At 35.8% G+C, this 20,367-nt stretch overlaps 1 non-coding gene across 1 annotated transcript; it reads left to right on the top strand.

Moving 5' to 3' along the window:
• The first annotated feature begins 10,428 nt into the window (after positions 1-10,428).
• LOC120074815 lies at positions 10,429-10,535 on the top strand. The gene has a single exon (XR_005481096.1). It is a non-coding gene; the product is annotated as a small nucleolar RNA R71 (small nucleolar RNA).
• Positions 10,536-20,367: the final 9,832 nt, after the last annotated feature.

Genomic DNA, 20,367 nt, shown 5'->3' with positions numbered 1-20,367 from the left:
TCATCTAGATTTCTAGGGAGAAGGCTTGCGATTACCTTACTGACCTCGCTTTCGAAGTGTTTCAATAACGTATCTAGAGATGAGGTATTGCAAAGAGTGTCAGAAAAAAACGGTTGTGTCATAGGGTTGTTACACATTGAATTACCTGAGTTGTGATCTTGATTAATGAGACCGGAGGGTTGCCTCGATTCCCCTGATAATTGTTCTGATGATCACTTGGCTCCCCTGGTTGTGAATCCGTCCCAACTGGAAGTTGGGTGATTCCGCCAACCAGGTTGTCGGTGTTGCCGAAAGATTATTGTAGACAGGGTATACGGATTGTTGATTCACGGGCAGACTTCCACTGAATGTCCTTCAATTGAAATCAATTCATTGCAGGCCATGTAGTGAACGCATTGGGTTGCGCTGAACTTGAGAGAGATATCTTTGTTGAATAGCCATAGTCTGAAGGAGCGAGGTTCATTGTGGTCATCTGGTCTACCAGGGTGTTCATTGTATCAGTTGGTACAACGGCACCTTCTGCTCTTTCTGCTCCAAACCTCTTTTCTCAAAACCTTATCTAACCATTCATCTGTAATTTCTTGAAATGCAATACTACCCGGAATAGCTCTTCACTAATTGTCTGATCACACCTAGGTGGTGCTCAAGTTCTTAACCCTTCTGTTCGAAAATTCAACACATCCCTCCGTCTCCTTTTGTTGACGCTGGAGGGAAGAATATATTCATAAACCTTTCGACCAACTGATCCCATGCGTTGATTTCATTTGGCTTTAATGACTGAGCCACTACGTTGCTCATCCTCAAAGGTGAAGAATGAGGATACAATCTAAGTCCTTCTAGAGTCACACCAGGTTTGGAAAATGCATTGCACTGTCTACAAAGGTCTAAATAAGCATACGGGTCTTCTCCTTGTAACCTCAAATTGCCCGAATTTTGGATCATTTGAAGCATAATTGACCTTATCTCAAAAATTACATTCTCCTCAACCATGGGTCTTGAATTCGCGGGAGAAATTATAGAAAAAATTCAGGCGCCGCATTTCTTAATGATGTTGCGGTCAGCAGCAAGAAATACAGGGTCTTGCACTGGCCAACCTTCCCTTTGATTTACTTCGGGTGCCTCGTTATTGTCTGCCATGTTTCTTCTCTGTTAATTCGATCCTGATGTGCTCTTGCGCGAAAAATACAATAATCTCTAAGTCAGCTTAGAATTTCTGGATGTCCAGTACGCATAAACTGTCATACAGCTCTCCGCGATAAACAGCCAGTACAAAGAGATCTGGTCTACAAAATAGAACAACGTACTCAACACTAACCGTTATCAATCCCGAAAAATGGTGCCATAAACTTGATAACGTTGGAATGGAATGTGTACTGTGCAGCATGATAATCGGCTACAAGAATCATGTTCATAAATTGTAACCTATTTTTATATCTCTACAGCAATATGAACAAATATGAATATGCATGAATGAACAGTATATGCGTTTAAAAACATAAACTTGGTGAACAAAGAGGGAATGTTATGCTGTGTTTATTGCTCATGCACACTTTATGTGATACTACTTCTAAATAGCGTTGTTAATATAGCTTTGTAGTATGCTATGAGTTAATGCATGTCACAAGTTTCCTTGCACTGAAACCAAGTATAATTCCAACACAAGTTTCTTAGATATATCTGAGGTCGAACACAGGGATTGTTATTTTTAATGTGTGCTTTTGTGATAAATGCGACCGGTTTTACAATTAATAAAAGATTTGGTTGTACATGAATTTAAATGCGATAAAGCATAAATTGCATTGATAAAATAAAAATGTGTTTAAAAAGGTAAATCCTAAACTAATATGATACAAATACACAGATACGTGATACATGAATACTGAGTTCCTGACTGACTGAAGTTTATACAAAGGATCGTTGAATGCGATGGCAACTCTTTATGAATGATCAGAAATAGGAAGAAATAATATAAAACATTACAAGTTTTTAATTGTGTTAAAGATATAACTAAGGTTTCTCTTTCCTTGGTTTACACCTCTTGGTGATCGGCCGCGTTTCCCAATTTCTATGGTGAAACAGGAGGATGAACGTGATGAATGCAAGGTTGCTTCCCTCTGAAGTACTTCTCCTTTAGTAACGCATTCTTCCAACCCTCTCTCGATAGACGGAAGACACTCTTCACTTCTGCTCTCACAGGTGAAGATTTCCATCTGCATGTTTAGCTAAACACAATTATTTCCTTACACAGATTATTTACTTGCTTAATTCTATTGGATTTTATGTCCTAAAACTCGTAGTTTGTAAATTAATAAACATATTCTATTTTTTTTCGATAAAGTTGTTGTTAGAATTGTAATCTTGAATCAATAAACTAAGGCTGGGGTATTTAATGTGTTTGAATTTATGTAGTGACATAAATGTGATCAAGTTCAATATATTAGCCAAAATGGTCTATAGTATATGAATAAGGTTGGCGCCTATTCTGGGACTTATGGATGCCTGCCCACTTTTGTAGTTAGGACAAACGATGTGATCCTGGATCGTTCATATAGAATATATAGGGGGGGGTATCCTATGCAATGAGTTTGCATAAGATTGAACCATGAAATAGTCACTTTTTACGTTCTAAATGTCGTTTTATGTATAAAACTGACTAATTTCGTTAATTTGATGACCTAGGTTAACTTAATCTTATCCTGAGCTAACTATGAACTCCGGTTCACTTTGGAATTATCCTAGATCTGCATAGGTGGGGCAGCTCATCATCCCTGGCCCAATAAGCCTTCCATTTCAGGGGTAAGATCGATGGATAGCTAAGAACATAGGGTGCAAGACGGAATTCACTCTACTCGTTATAGGGATAGTAGATAGGTTGTTCCTTTAGTACTGAATCCCGGTCTTGAACAAGGGGCCCCACCCTCTCCTTGGCCCGAGAGGGATTCGGTTTATAGGTTAGACTCAAACAATTTTTTCATAGAGGTCAGTGGAACTTTAGAGGGAATAAGTTGGTGGGTAAATTACGGTCTTTTTTTATGGATGAGTCTATAATTCCAACACAAGTTTCTTAGAATAATCTGAGGTCGAACACAGGGATTGGTTTTTTTAATGTGTTGCTTTTGTGATACATGCGACCGGTTTTACAATTAATAAAAGATTTGGTTTGTACATGAATTTAAATTGCGATAAACATAAATTGCATTGATAAAATAAAAATGTGTTAAAAAGGTAAATCCTAAACTAATATGATACAAAATACAAGATACGTGATACATGATACTGAGTTCGAGACTGACTGTGAAGTTTATACAAAGGATCGTGGAATGCGATGGCAACTCTTTATGAATGAATCAGAAATAGGAAGAATAAATACTAAAAACATTACAAGTTTGTTAATTGTGTTAAAGATATAACTAAGGTTTCGCTTTCCCTTGGTTTACACCTCTTGGTGATCGGCCGCGTTCCCATATCTCTATGGTGAAACAGGGATGAACGTGATGAATGCAAGGTTGCTTCCATCTCTAGAAGTACTTCTCACTTTAGTTAACGCATTCTTCCAACCCTCTCTCGATAGACGGAAGAACATCTTCACTTCTGCTCTCACAGGTGAAGATACCATCTAGCATGCTTTAGCTAAACACAATTATTTCCTTAACACAGATTAATTTACTTGCTTAATTCTATTGGATTTTATGTCCTAAAACTCGTAGTTTGTAAATTAATAAACATATTCTATTTTTTTTCGATAAAGTTGTTGTTGAAATTGTAATCTTGAATCCAATAAACTAAGGTCCTGGGGCTATTTAATGTAGTTTGAACTTTATGTAGTGACATAAATGTGGATCAAGTTCAAATATATAGCCAAAATGGTCTATAGTATATGAATAAGGTTGGGCGCCTTATTCTGGGGACATTATGGATGCTGCCCACTTTGTAGTTAGTACAAACGATGTGATCCTGAATCGTTCATATAGAGATATATGAGTGGGGGTATCCTATGCAATGAGTTTGCATAAGATTGAACCATGAAATAGTCACTTTTTACGTTCTAAATGTCGTTTTATGTATAAAACTGACTATTTCGTTAATTGATGACCTAGGTAACTTAATCTTAATCCTGAGCTAACTATGAACTCCGGTTCACTTGGAATTATCCTTAGATCTGCATAGGTGGGGGCAGCTCATCATCGCTGGCCCAATAAGCCTCCCATTTCAGGGGTAAGATCGGATGGATAGCTAAGAACATAGGGTGCAAGACGGAATTCACTCCTACTCGTTATAGGGATAGTAGATAGGTTGTTCCCTTTAGTACTGAATCCCGGTCTTGAACAAGGGGCCCCACCCTCTCCTTGGCCCGAGAGGGATTCGGTTTATAGGTTAGACCTCAAACCAATTGTTCATTAGAGGATCAGTGGAACTTAAGGAATAAAATGTAGTCTAGGGGGTAAAACGGTTTTTATGACCCAGCTAAGATTACGAACAACCTATGAAGGATTAGCTTACTAATCATGGTTATATCAAATGGACACAAATATATCTATAGTGAGAGGAGTGCAACTACGGGACTATAATGGAATGACCCATAAGTTAATGAATGTTGATTAGCTTCATCTAAAGAGTTTAGCCAGCTAATCTCGGATTATTGGAGCCCATGATCTATAGGTCCATTAGGTTCCCCTACTAGCTCATATGGAATAAACTTATAACAGTATGATATAATAATTTGAATTGTTCGAATTCGGTGAAGAGAGAGAAACCGACAAGTATATGTGATATAGTGGTCGGTTTTTTTAGTTTAGAGATACAACTTTAATATTTAAATGTGATTTAAATATCAAGAATATGAATACGTTCATATTTTGTAGCTCGGAAATGATGGAAATGGTCAAAGATATAAAAAGTCAAAAAGTTGACTTTTGACTTTGAAAAGTTCAAACTTGACCGACCTTATATTCAAATATGATTTGAATTTTGAGAAAATGAAGGTGGATTCATGCTCGGAAGGTCAAAATTAGTCAACAAAGAAAAAATCATAAAAAGTCAAAATGTTGACTTTTTGGTCAAAGTTTGACTTTGACCAAATGACTATTTTGCCCTTTGACTAAAGTTAGTGGGAAAATCCAAACTTTTGTCTGATAATTCCATTAACAAAATAGTGGACTACGTGTTGGCTTATAGTGGAGACATTAAGCCCACTAAGATAGAGGATTATAGGTGTTGGGTTTTTATAGATTTGGTTCATGCAATTGTTGCATGGTTTTTTCTATAAAATGGGCTTTCATTTTGAATGAAAAAAGTTTTTTGCCATTTTGCCAAAATTGTTTTGTAAATTTGGGCTAGAAAAATCACATTTTTTTGGAGAAAAATTTAAAACCCAAACCTAATCCAAAATTCCATTTCTTTTTTCCATCTCTTTCTCTCTCTCGGTTTTCTTCATCCACCGGGTACCAGAACTTGGTTCTGAGTCCAGAGGATAGTAGGTCAACTCTAGTGGTGGTTCGAAAGAGTTTGGGTTGAGATTCAACAAGGAAAAGCGGTTTTCGGGAGCTTCAAAGGTAAGTTAATTACTATTTTCTTTCCTTCAAATTGCATATTTTTTCCTTTAAATTAAAAGCAATTAGAGTGTAATTAGGTCCTTTTTCCGCTACGTATATCTCGAGTTCCATAAAATTCTTACTAATTACCAAGGGAATTAAGAAAACATCATGGAGAAAGTGAATTATGGATGAACAGAAGTAGACAGAGAGATGATAATGGAAATGATCATAACAATTAATACTAAGATTAAGCGTTTGATACATGGTGTGAATGATAGAGTAAAGAAGATGAGTACAAGTGATGAAAAAGAGATAGAAACAAATACAGAAGAGTTTCAGCGTCTTGACACAAATCTGGACGGAGGTTTTTCTTGTCGACGTGTGGAATGGATGAAGAGGAGAGCTTCCCTCTCAGGCTTGCTCTTCTGGTAGAAGTGACCTTCCTACAGGGCTTCAACGGTGGGGATTGAAAGGATTCCTTGCCCAGAGACTCACCTCTCGACCTTGTCTCTTGATTCTTCCTGGATCTTCTCTGGAAATCGCTTCAGACCAGTCTCTCTCTCAGATCAGTATACACGTTTCTATGTATTCCAGTACTCAAGTATCAAGTCTCAAGTATTCCTCTATTCTCGTATCCTGTATATCTTTCAATTGAATTGCATAAGCTATTTATAGGCAAAGCTTTGACTCTTTGCATTGTGGTCTCCACTTTATTGTTAAGGCAGTTCCTGAAATAGTGGAGTGAATATTCCTTCTGTTACGCAATCAATCCCATCAGAAATGCACAACTGAAAGCTGTACACGCGTCCAAATCCTCCGCAATTGCATTGCTCTTTACATCTTCGATCGTTTGCCTGCATGCGGTGTTATTTTTTATTACCACATGCGGTTGAAATTGCGTTGATCGCTTAGCTCTTGATCGATTGTTGCATGCGCCGTCATTGCGTTGATCGTCTCTCATTCTTGATTGACGGGCACAATGCGACGTAGATGCGTTGTTCAGTTTATCTTTGAGCCATGAACGCATATGGTGACTTGATTTCCTGCAAAACAGAACTGAAACATTCTCTTCTACCATCGCAATGGTTTTAGTGGGTGTATTGACGATAATTTATACTTCACGCATTTCTTAGCCAATTTCCATACTATCGATGCAACTTTTCTTTCTTTTAGCCGCAATATCTAAATATAACAGTATAAATAACATGTATTTCTACAAGTTATCAATAGGCACAGGTTTTACCAAGCGATGACACTCTTCAACACAATATCCGCGCATACAATGCTTAACACACCGTGAGCTATTTAAGCGTCTCAAAGAGATTCTTCAACTTACTCATCCGTTATGAAAACAGAAGAGACGTTGACCTATTATCCCTTTAATCATCCAATTAATAGACAATGAATATAATCACATCATATTCATAACCTATGGATTAATATCATATATTAATCATAGTATTTTTCCTCCACTAGATATAAATCATATTTATATCCAATTTCCTCCAAATTAATGTGTCTCATACATAAAGTTAATTATATCATATATAATTAACTAGTTCAATTATATCATATATAATCGAATTCCCTCTTGTCAATTTGAACAATTCAAACTGACCCAAAAACTGATTCTCAACTTGTATCCAAGCTATCAAGGGGACCTTATAGACCTATGGCTCGAAGCTCCAACAGTACATGAATAGCTGACTAAACTCTTTAGCCATTATATTCACCATCCGTTAACTACCAGGCATTCCACTAAAGACCAACATTTGAACTCTTCTTACCATAGATATATTTCTATGTCTATTGGATATAACCAATCATCAGTACGATGACCCTTCATAGATGCTCGTAAGTACAACTGGTCAATTTACCGTTTTGCCCCTGTAGTTACATCTTACTCCTTAAGTAACACAAATCCATCTAATGAACAATATAACATAGTCCTACTATGTGTGAACACCTCTCGGGCCATGAGAAGGTGTGTGGCATCACATCGTTCAAGCCCCGGGATCAGCCTTGAGAGAGCAGTCTATCTACTTACCCTTGCTTCGGGGAAGGAATGAACTCTATCTTGTGAAACTGAGTTCCCAGCTCCCAAATCAGACGAATTCTCAAAGTGGTAGGTTTGAGTCGGCGCTCTAGCCACTCACACCTATGCAAATCAAAGGATCGCCTTCAATGGCAGAAGTTCCCAACTCACTCAAGATTAAGGTTATGTTACCTATGGTCATCCTAGTGAAGTGAATTCTCTATCATGAATAGAGTTATATGACGAGACGTTAACATTTCGAGGTTAGATCTTATATAAACTCTTTGTATAGGACACCCCCGCTCGCATGTCCCCTACATGAATGATCAGGATCAGACCATCTGTGATAAGTCACAACACTTGTAACTACTCCACAAAGTAGGTCGTGTCCGTAGTGTTACCAGGATAAGGTATCCCTCCTATATCTATATACACAGACCATTTTGGTTGTCACTTAAGACAAGATCCACTTGTATGTCACTACATACATGCTTAAGTTACATAAAGACAACCAGGGATATTAAGTTTATTGGTTTGTGGTAAAATAAAAATATCTAAATGTGCAAAGTCAATTAGTGAAGTAAATGTCATATATATTATACATCACAAGCGTTCATACAAAATTGTTTACAAACTACAGGACACAAGACTTTAGGGCACAAACCCCAACATGAGCATGTTGGGATTGTTGTCCTAATTCTCCTAAAGTTTCATAATTTGTAAACTGTATACATTCTTATGAATAAAATAAAAGTTATTTTATTTTGCATTTACTCATATCCAATAAACAAAGCTCCATGGTTATTGTATGAAAACTTAAGCATGTATATGAGATATACAAGTGTATCATACCTTAAGTGATAACCTAAAAAGATCTGTAGTATAAGGATTAAGGAGGGATACCTGATCCTGGTGACACTATGGATATGACTCGCTTTGTAGAGGTTTACAAGTGTTGTGAACTACTACAGATGGTTGATCCTGACCATTCATGTAGAGACATGCGAGTGGGGGTGTCCTATACAAAGAGTTTATATAAGATCGGACCATGAGATGATTCATCTCTTTATTTACACCGTTGATACTTGAGACTCACATCTCACCTAAACGACCATAGGTGGCATGACCTTAATCCTGAGTGTTTTGGAAACTTCTTCCTTTGAGGGCGGTCCTTTGATTAGTATGGGTGAGAATTGCCAGATTTCCAACTCAACAAGCCTACCTTTTTGGGGATTTGTTTAATTGAGAAGCTGGGGAATCAGTTACACAAGATGGAATTCACTTCTTTCCTGAAGCAGGGGTATGTAGATAGATTGCTCCCTTAAGAGCTGATTCTGAGTCTTGAACATAGTGGCCACAGTCTCTCTTTGGAAGAGAGAACTCAGTCATAGTAGGACTTAACTTATGTTTATTAGAGGGATCAGTGGTACTTAAGGGGTTAGATGTAACTACAGGTGCATAACGGTAAATTGGCCCAGCTGTACTTACGAGCAATCTATGAAGAGTTATCACATTGTTGATTGGTTTATATAGACATAAAATATATCTGTAGTAAGGAAAGTGCAGCTATCGTTCTTTAGTGGAGTGCCTGACAGTTAATGGATGGTGGATCGCATTGTTGAGGGCAGTCCTTTGATTAGTAGGATTAAATTGTTTGGCATAAAAGATTCAGATTGTATTAAATCTATCTATAAGGGACCTTTTGTCTAAGGCAGGTTCTGTCTAGGCTGGGGTACTTAAGCTAACGGAAACAGAACACCCCTACCTGGGAACCTACCTGAAAATGTGAATTAGATAGATTTTCTACAAGCATGTGACAGTTGATCAAAGACTCCATTAAAGAGTTTAATGGATGATGATCAAAAGTTGTTCAACTTTCCATGGTAAAAGTTACTCTTGGGCAAACCTAAACAGACACTTAGTTACAATTCTTAGCCGTGTTGTTTCTAAGTAAACTAAACCCTAGGTTATAATATATTCAGTGGGAGGAAGAGATATATATGATATGTCAATCATTCCACTCACGTTTCTCCCTGAATGTTCATGTCATGAGATTCATGCTTAGCCTCATGGTGCCTTGGGAGCATCCCCCTTCGGATGATGTTTGCATGAGTCAATATCAAGGTGGACGGAGAGAGTATTTATAGTAAGTGGGTGAAGGGTGTGTGTCAACACGTCCTGCGGTCTCCTTCATTGGTTTGCACCATGAAATCATTCTTGCACTCCCTCATGGTGCCCTGGGAGTGTCCCCCCTTCGGATGGGTTTTGTGTAATTGGTCAATATCAAGGTGAGCTCTAGAAACGGATAGGGTCACTTTAGTTTTTTGTCCCAATCGGATTTTTTCCCTTCAGATTGGTTGATTGGGGCGAAACTCTAGGGCCTAAAATGGCGGGTCATACTTACGGGAAATTTTTAAGTAAGTTAATGATTTCTTGACCAAATCAATGATGGCTAGTCGTTATAGAAGCAAGAGTTTCTCTGGTATTAATAAGTTAATGATTTCTTCCATCGAATGAGCGTTTCCACAGATGAAACAACTTGCGGTCGTTTGGACAATTGCATTGACCTTCCCTTTTTGCACTCCAGTGCTATTAATTGTGATGCCTTGTATCAAACTCATCATTGTAGTCATTTGGTTCTGAAGTGATACAATGGTCCCGTTGTTCGTTTTATTGTCTCTAATTCTTAATCTTTGATCATTTTCTCTCCAGTCCTCGTGATTTTTTGAAAGGAGATCAAGGATATTCTTGGCCTCATACATTTTGTCTAGCAGACCTCCAACTGCAGCCGCATCGGCAGCGGTCTGTGATGTAGGGGTTAATCCTTGGTAGAAAATCTCCATCTGTAAGCAGTCTGGTAAGCCGTTATGTGAGCAGTCTCTTACCATTCTCCTAAACCTCGCCCAAGCATCGCTGAACGATTCATCAGTTTCCTGTTCAAAATTCGTAATTAACTTCCTCCTTCTTGCGTTCTCCATTGGAGGGAAGTATTTCTTCATGAACTTTTCTAAGACTTGTTCCCACGAAGTTATCTCTCTCGGTTTGAGAGAGTACGCCCATTTTCATGCCTGGTCACACAACGAAAATGGAAACAAAGTTAGTCGAACTTCTTTGGTAGAGATATTAGGTAACACAAAAGTGTTACAGATCTCTATGAAGCTCCGAAGATGGCTGTGTGGGTATTCGCCACACCTCCCTCCAAACTGTCCAGCAGTCTGGATCATCTACAGCATTACCGATTTCATTTCGAATTGTGATCCATCAAGAGGGGGCCTCATGATTCCTAGGGAGAAATCGTAGAGGTTGGGCGACGCATAGTCTCGAATGGGCCTATTGCGGTTGTTCGCCAGTAGGATTGGATTCGCCATGACGTTATTTTCATTTGGTGCTCCATTTCCAGGTTGTTCCTCCATATTATCTTTATCTTGTTGTTGGCGGCTATCTCTCAATCTTCGTCGGAACGTTCTTTAAATCTTTGGGTCGTAATGTGCAAAAGATTGAAAGCTGCAAAGAAATCATAAAAATTACCATTAGCACACTGAATTGCCAAAGTCCTCGGCAACAATGCCAAAAACTTGATGCATTATTTTATGCGGTGAATTAATGAAAGGAATTGTGGTGATGGAAAATGCGTTGTGCAACAAGTTTTCTCAGCAGGACCCATAAATCCTACTAAGTTTCCTGGTAAGTCCAAGGTCGAACTCAGGGACTAAGGAACATAATATGCGATAATAATTTTTAAGATCACTTTGCGGTAACAAATAAATTAATGGTTTGGTTGGTTTGTTGTTTGAAGTATAAAAAATATGCGGTGGATTTGAGAAAAGATTGATTATGCAACAGATACACTGAGTATGCGGAGGAACGGGTTGAGAAGGTCTTTAGCTAGCGTTTCCCAAGAATGCGTTCAAACTATGCGATCATGCTACACTCATGCGACAGCAAATCATTTTCCAATGCAAATGCGGTAGCTCCAAATTCTAGGATGCATGCAATGAATGTGTTAATGTCTATAGAGCTTATTCCTAAGACTCTACTTCTTGCCTATGCGATGATGCGTTAATGTCTATACAAGGTGACTGCTGTAACGATTTATTTACACTTTATGCAGTACTACTTCTAGATGTATGCGTTATTACTAAAATGCTTGTAGTATGCTATGCGTTGTCACAAGTTTCCTTGCACTGAAACCAAGTATAATTCCAACGCAAGTTTCTCAGAGTAATCTGAGGTCGAACACAGGGATTGTTGTCATTAGTGTGTTACATTTGTGATATATGCGACCGATGTTTTTACAATTAATAAAGGTTGCGTTTGTACAGGAAGGTAAATTGCGGTAAAGTAAAATTGTGCAGATAAACTAAAGTTGCGGTAATAAAATAAGTTGCGATAAAAATAAACCTAAACTAACGTGATGTTTGCAAGATACAAGATACATGATATACATGATGCTGAGTTCAAGACCGGTTGTGAAGTTTATTCAAAGGATCATGGTATGCGATGGCAAGTCTTTATGGATGAATCAGAAGGGGAAAGAATAATTAGTACAAACATCACAAGTTTGTTAATTGCGTTAAGGAGATAACTAAGGTTTCGCTTTCCCTTGGCGTACACCTTTTGGTGATCGGCTGCGTTCCCATGTCTCTATGGTGAAACAGGGATGAACGTGATGAACACAAGGTTGCTTCCATCTCTGGAAGTACTTCTCGCTTTAGTGAATGCATTCTTCCAACCCTCTCTCGATAGGCGGAATGGCATCTTCACTTCTGCTCTCACAGGTGAAGATGTCGTCTAGCATGCTTTGACTAAACTTAATTATTTCCTTAACCTAATTAATTCATTTGCTCAATTATTGCTAATTATCCAAGGGATTAAGAAAACATCGTGGAGAAAGTGAAATATGGATAAATGGAAATAGGCAAAGAGATGGAGATGGAAATGATAATAATATTTAATTATAGAATTAAGCATCTGATACATGGTGTGAATGATAGACTAAGAAGATTAATACAATTGATGATAAATAAATAGAAACAAATACAGAAGAGTGTCAACGTCTTGACACAAATTTGGACGGTGGTTTTTCTTACTAGCGTGTAGAATGAATGAACAAAAGAGCTTCCCTCTCAGGCTTGCTCATCTGGTAGAGGTGACTTTCGTACAGAGCTTCAACGGTGGGGATCAGAAGGATTCTTTGCCCGGAGACTCACCTCTCGGCCTTGTCTCTTAATTCTTCCTGGATCTACTCTGATTAGTTGCTCAACAAGTCTCTCCCACATATCAGTATATACATTTTTCTTTGTATTCCAGCATATCTTTTCAGTGGAATGGCCGGAGCTATTTATAGGCTCAGCTTTGACTCTTTGCATTGTGATCCCCACTTTATTGTTAAGGCAGTTCCGGAAATGGTGGAGTGAATATTCCTTCTGTTACGCAATCGATCTCGTTAGAAATGCACAACGGTCAGTTGTACACGCGTTAGAATCCTCCACATTTGCGTTGCTCTTCATATCTTCGATCGTTTGCCCGCATGCGGTGTTGTTTTTTATTACCGCATGCGGTTGAGATTGCGTTGATCGCTTAGCTCTTGATCGATTGTCGCATGCGCCGTCATTGCATTGATCGTCTATTCATTCCTGAATGATGAGCGCAATGCGACGTAGATATGTTGTTAAGTTTATCTTAAGCCTTGAACGCATGGAATGACTTGATTTCCTGCAAAATAGACTTGAAATATTCTTTTCTACCATCACAATGGTGTCAGTGGGTGTATTGACGACAGTTTATAATTCTTGCATTTCTTAGCTAATTTCTATACAATTGACGCAACTTTCCTTCCTTTTGGCCGCAATATCTAAATAAAACAGTATAAATAACTTGTATTTCTAAAAGTTATTAACCGCATACAATCATAACCTATCTCTAGGATGCATGCGATGTGTTAATAGCAAACAACGCTTATTCTTAAGCTACTATCTCTTGATTATGCGTTTCTAATCTGACTCTCCTGAGCGTAGATTCTAACCTGACTTTTCCAAGCCTAGATTCTATCCTTAGACTACCCTCCCAAGTATCTCTAATGAACGAATGAAGCATACATAATACAAGATAATCGCATAGAATGAAGATCTCAAGTTATGCTAGCTAAGTGCTTCTCAACCCATTCAACAGATTTAGCTACTCATGCATAATATACAGAGAGTGAACAGATATAAAGTTGTAAATTCCATTTCTATAAATAAGTTCAGAGTATCAAATGACAATGGAAGATAAGGATAGAGAGCCTGGTAGCAATTCCTTGCTTCCCAAGGCTTTTACACTGTTAACTCTATTCTGCTCAAAAGATGTTCCTGCGTCCATAGAGTTGGCCCTCTCTCTGATCTCGACGCTTCCGGCATTCTTCCAAGTTCACCGGAACGATCTCTCGATACAATCTCACTTTCCTCGCTTCCGCCTCCTATGTAAAAGAAAACTAAGAACAAAGCTACTTCTATCTAAGGGAAAAATTCTCTAACTGTTTGATTGAACTCCTTCACTAAAGGTGTCCTCTGATATTTATAGAGCTTCGGAGTGAAAGGCTTCTTCTCTCTTATGATTGCACTGATGGGATGACATTAATTCTCTGTCTAATGCGCCGAATATTTGTCACCGAAAAGTTGAGTGTACTTGCTACAATAGTTCGTTAATGGCTTGTCAACTTAATTCGGAATCGATCGTCATAAGCTTTTTGTCCCATCATGATTTGTTATGCTTTTCACCTAGATGCACCCACCAAAGATGCGCCGGCTCTATGCGGCAACCTTCTTGAGCAGATAATTACGAGCGCAAATGATCGCATAGCCTTGCGTTAATGCAATCTCTTGATGCGCTCGGTCGTTGATTTCTTTGCATCGCATTTTCCGCCTTGCATCAATGCATATTCTACACAAAAATACATAAGTTAACTATTTTAATGTGATTGATGCATGCGACCGCAATATTGTGAACTTAATGCTTTTGGACGCAATCTTGTATATTTTTATCAATGAAAACCTGCATTGTTTTATAACTTAGCACTGTAATAATGTGCATTTCTTCCCGTTATCAACTATCGTTCAGCCTTTTTGCATGAACTTTCATAAAGCCACGTCACCTACTAATGGAGATTAAGGGCCCAGATTAAGCCATCTGTTTGTATAACTAAAAGAAAAGTTTAAAACTGAGCGTTTTGAGCAAACTTGACCCTCGTTGGAAAACTCGATGGAGAAGGGTCATTACTCGATAGGATACTCGGTGTTGGATGGCTTGTTTGATGTATGTTCCTTACTCAATGGATCGTACTCGACATGCGACCCTTCCTCGCTTATGCTCGACGTTCGACCCTTCCTTGATTTCTTACACTCGATGCTTGACACTTCCTCGATCAATTATACTCGACGCTCAGTAGCATTTACTTGATGCCTACCTTATGCTTACTCGATGCTCAATCACCCCCCTTCACAACTAACACTTAGCCAGAAATTCTCTTTGCAAGGCTAGATTAATAAGTATCTGAGAGCTAACCTCCCATACTTAAATATTTTCCTTCTTCAACTTATACTTTACCTCAAAACCCACAATTTCAATCTAACTTAAATATTTAACCCCAAAACTTTGCTTAACTCAAACAATAAACATAATTAAAAAGGGAAAGTAAAGTGCGGGTTTTATAGTTACACTTACAGAATTACTAAAGTGTTAGTAAGTTCTGATGAAAAACGGTAGCTAAATGACTATCAGAATATGAGTTATTCTGGAGATAGTATATAGTTAATAATGTCTTGATTTAATGAAGGAGTATTTGACTACCCCTCGGTAGCACTTATTCCGACTCACTATAGTATCGTTGCAAAATAATGAATTTTGGGTACATTATTACTTTGCTAAAACATGATTGGGTTTAAAAGAAATTCACTTATAAAATTTGTTTAGATTTTCATAATGACAAGTTCTTTAGTACAACTATTGGCTTCTGATAAACTTACCGGGGATAACTATGCTACGTGGAAATCAAACTTAAATAGAATACTGGTGATAGATGACCCGAGGTTCGTTTTAACATAGGAATGTCTTCCTGTTCCTAGCTCAAATGCAAACCGAAATGTTCAGGATGTTGGGATTGTTGTCCTAATTCTCTCAGAGTCTTGTTGTTTGTAATGATACACATTGTTTGATGAATAAAATAATTGTTATTTCATTCTAGAATTTACTCATATCCAATAAACAAAGCTCTTGGTTATCTTATGTAAACTTAAGCATGTATATGTGATATACAAGTGGATCATGACTTAAGTGATAACCTAAATAGGTCTATAGTATAAGAATTGAGGTAGGATACCTGATCCTGGTGACACTATGGATACGGTTCGCTTTGTAGAGGTCTACAAGTGTTGTAAACTACTACAGATGGTAAATCCTGACCATTCATGTGGAGACGTACGAGCGGGGGTGTCTTATACAAAGAGTTTGTATAAGACTGGACCACAAGATGATTAGACTCTGTATATAACGCCATTGATACTAGAGACTTACATCCCACTAAACGACCATAGGTGATACGACCTCAATCCTAAGTGTTTTGAGAACCCCTACCTTTAAGGGCGGTCCTTTGATTAGTATGGGTGAGAGTGGTCAGATTGCCAACTCAACATGCCTACCTTTTTGGGGACTTGTCTGATCTGGGAGCTATGAACTGAATCCATAAAATGTAATTCACTCCTTTCCCGAAGCAGGGATAAGTAGAGAGATTGCTTCCTTAAGGGCTGATTCCGAGGCTTGAACATAGTGGCCACAGCTTTTCTTTAAAAGAGAGGACTCGATCATAGTAGAACTATGACTTATGTTCATTAGAGGAATCAGTGGTACTTAAGAAGTTAGATGTAACTACAGAGGAATTACGGTTATTGGTCTAGTTGTACTTACGAGTGATCTGTGAAGGATTGTCGTACTGCTGATTAGTTAAAATGTACACCTAATATATCTATGGTAAGGAGAGTTCAGTTGTCGATCTTTAGTGGAGTACCTGACAGTTAACAAATGGTGGATCCCGTGACTAAAGAGTTTAGTCAGTTATTCACGTATCATTGGAGCTTCGAGCTATAGGTCCATAAGGTCCCCTTGGTAGCTCAATTGATTCAGTTGAGGATTAGTTCTTGATGTTGATTTGAAATGTTCAAATTGAAAAGAGGTAATTCGATTATATATGATATGATTGGTTTGATGTATGAGATACATCTAGTGGAGGATTAATGTAAATGAGATTTACATTAAGTGCCATGGAATAGAAAAAGAGCTATGGTTTATATGTTTCATGAGATGAAATATTAAAACTATAGGTTATAAATATAATATGATAAGTTGGTTATCATTTATATTTATAATAATATTAATTATTGAATAATTAACTCGTTTTCTCTAATAACCATTGAGTCGGAGGTTATTGGTGGTTTCATGGTAATCGTGAGATAAAAGGAAAAATGCTTTCCTAATTTTAGTAATGCTGAAAATTGTTGAATTTGATTTTTCCTCTCACAGAAGTTTTCAAGTAAATTGGATTAACTAAGCGAAAACTTGGAGCAATTAAACAATCATGTAGTGTTTTGTAGGCGACAGACAGGAGCGTGGCGATGAATCTACAAAAGTGTGTAATGTTTCTCCTTGATTATTTGTAGTATCAAGCTGTAATTTCTGTAATGAATACATAATTGTTTGCTTCGATTTATGACTGTAATTGTTAACTTCATATATGATTGTAATTTGGAATGATCTTTCCGTTGCTCATGGAAATCCTCGTGTACGATTTCCTTCAATTGGTATCAGACCAGGTTGTTCTAATATTCCAAATTACAAGTCTGTTTTGAACTTCTTTACAGTCTCGATGGGTTTCTGCATTTGTGTTTAATTGTTAAGTGCATTTGTGGATGGAGTTGATGAATGTTTTCGGGTTAATTGCCTTTAGTTAAAGCTTTCTTTAATTACAATTGTTTGGGTTGTAAGTTTCTTCAACCCAAATAACCCTTATTAAATAATAAACCCAACCCAACCATAAAACATTTAGTTGGAGTTAATCAGATTACTTGGGTCATTTATTTAAATTTTTGTTCTAAAAATAAGTAAAATGTTAATATGTAAAAGTTTTATTCAACTATTTTCATATATTGAACTTAAGATTAACAACTCAATTTCAATTTATATTATAAAAATTTTATTTACAAAGTGCTAAAAAGTTGTTGAAGAATAAATTATTCAAAAAAATATGAAATTAAATAAAATGAAAATAAATATATTATATAGAATTATATCATTAGTAAGAAAAATTACTTTTTCAAATTAGTAATAAGTTAATTAGTTTCATGTTATTTTAAGTGAATCATGGACCAATTCAATTCATACAATTTTCATTTATTTTATCTAATCCAACACAAACCATACCAATTGGATTGAATTTTTAAAATTCTTCCAAGAGTTTTTGGACACCCTTAAAATATATAATCATACCAGGAATCTAAAAAAATGTGGAGGATAATTAAAAAAGAGAATGACAGTTACAATTACAATTCTATTATTGATTTTTTATTTATATTACCCATTTGAAAAGTCAACAATATAGTGTTTGTACTATAATCTCGAAGTTAGAAGTTCGACTCCCATCTAAATATTGTAAAAAAAATGAATCTAGATGTAGAGTTGGGAATGTAGGGCGGAAATATATTATTATTATTATGTCAAAAAATATATATTATTGTTATGGTCGTTTTTAAATATAGAAAAATGAGTCAATTTATTTACAAATATAGCAAAATATCATTGATAACAATGACATTTTGCTATATTTGAAAATGTTTCCGGCAGTTTTGTACTCTTATTTGTTGTTATTATTTAAAAAAATAATTTATATTATTTATTACTATTGATTAAAATAATACAAATAGAGTTTGAACTATTTACCTTAAATGGTTATGGAAGCAAATATAGTACAGATACCATAATAAATGTGGTGTAAAGAGGCTTATTGAAAGGATAAATTTGTAAGAAAAATAAGTAAAAGATAAAAAGAAAAAAAAAACTGAAAATTCTAATAATTATAGACATTTTTTAAATATGGGGTTTACTATCTCTCTCATTGTTCTTGTTTTTTTTTCGTTATTTTGTATTTTTTTTCCCCTTCTTACACCACATTCCACCTTGTATGCAAATTATTATCAAATATATTTAAGTGAGGATGAATCTATCTTTCATAGGTCGAATTTCCTTTAATAATTAGTGTACCAAAATAAGAATTTCCTATCATAAGCACGTTCTAACCTGGGAAGAAATTAACTAAAACACGAAAATATATTTGATTTTGTTTGATGTTTAGCATTTTATTGTTTGATGAGGTTATCCTTTTGTTGTTGTTATTATTCATTTTTTTTGTTTTCTTTTTCGTTGCCTCATGAGATATATTTTTTTTTATTAATTTAAACGTGACATTTGTTTTTTTCATTCATGTACACACACATAATCATGCATAAGTGCTGAGTAACTTTTCTCTCTATATATTAGTATGAGTGATACTTGAGTGTATCCATTTATAACGTCTCATTTCAACCATATAACAAAAAAATTTAATAATTGAGTATACAAAAATGATTTTGATATACCCATATTTTTTAAAGGATGTTATAAATATTAATAATGCATAGAAATTGAATATAAAAATTAAAGTAGGACATGTCAAACAAATAACTCTAGAGGGAAGTTTTATTAAATATATAATTTTGAAACAAAGGCGTAGGGTGGAAAGTTCCAACCTTTTTCTATAAGAGAAATACTCACCATGCTTTGACTAATTATATTAGGCTAAAATAATAACCTATTAGACAATTGTCATTTTGAACTAATTTAATCTTTTTTAAATTATATTTAACCTCATTGTTGCATTATTAATGTATGTAGATCATGTTTGAATTAATTTTCTAAATAGTTAAAAAAAAGTATTTCTAAGCTAAAAAAAAATCATAACTTAGAAAACAATTCTAAATAAAATTTTAGATAGACGTATCACTTGAAAAGATTAAGTTTTTGATGGGTAGATCAAATTTTAAATATAAACGAGTTGGATCTTTTTAGAATATGATTGACATGTTTGTTTCAAATATAGTTAAAGAAATAACAATTTAATTCACAACCAATTTTTTCTTACCAACTTCTTGGAAAAAAAAAATAAAAATAAAAACTTTTTATTAACAACTTTTTTAAAAAAAAAAAATATTTAAATAACAAAAGGAACTAATTGAGGGTTCTCAATTAAAACATGCATGATAGGTAAAATCAAACGTTTAGAAAGATTAGAGAGAAACCAAATTGAAAATCACTCATAAGATTTAAGAACAATGGTTGCATATATAAATTATTAGCTTTGATAATTACAAATATTTGGAGTCATTTTCTAACTAAAATGACTCACTAAGATAGATAATAAAAATATTTAGTTGGAGCCTCAGTCTATCAATTTTTTTTTAAAAAAAAAAAGTGATTAAAAAAATTGTATATACACAAGAAATGGGAATATAGTATTTACTACTTAGTGCAATCTAGCTACACCTAAGTGTTGCTCAATAGACTAATCAATTGTCTACAAACGAACTTTAACTTATTTGCATGCATTTCTTTTTTTTCTAATACAAGAATCAATTATCTCCATCCCAACAAATTTTCTACTAAAAAAGATCTACTATATGTACCACTTGCCATAAATTTAGAGGAAATATCATTCTTTATGGGAGAATTTTGGTCAAA

This window comes from Benincasa hispida, chromosome 3 (assembly GCF_009727055.1).
Source record: "Benincasa hispida cultivar B227 chromosome 3, ASM972705v1, whole genome shotgun sequence".
Taxonomy (NCBI): Eukaryota; Viridiplantae; Streptophyta; class Magnoliopsida; order Cucurbitales; family Cucurbitaceae; genus Benincasa; species Benincasa hispida.
The sequence above is the reverse complement of the archived record's forward strand: the minus strand, read 5'-3'. Positions and strand labels throughout refer to the sequence as shown.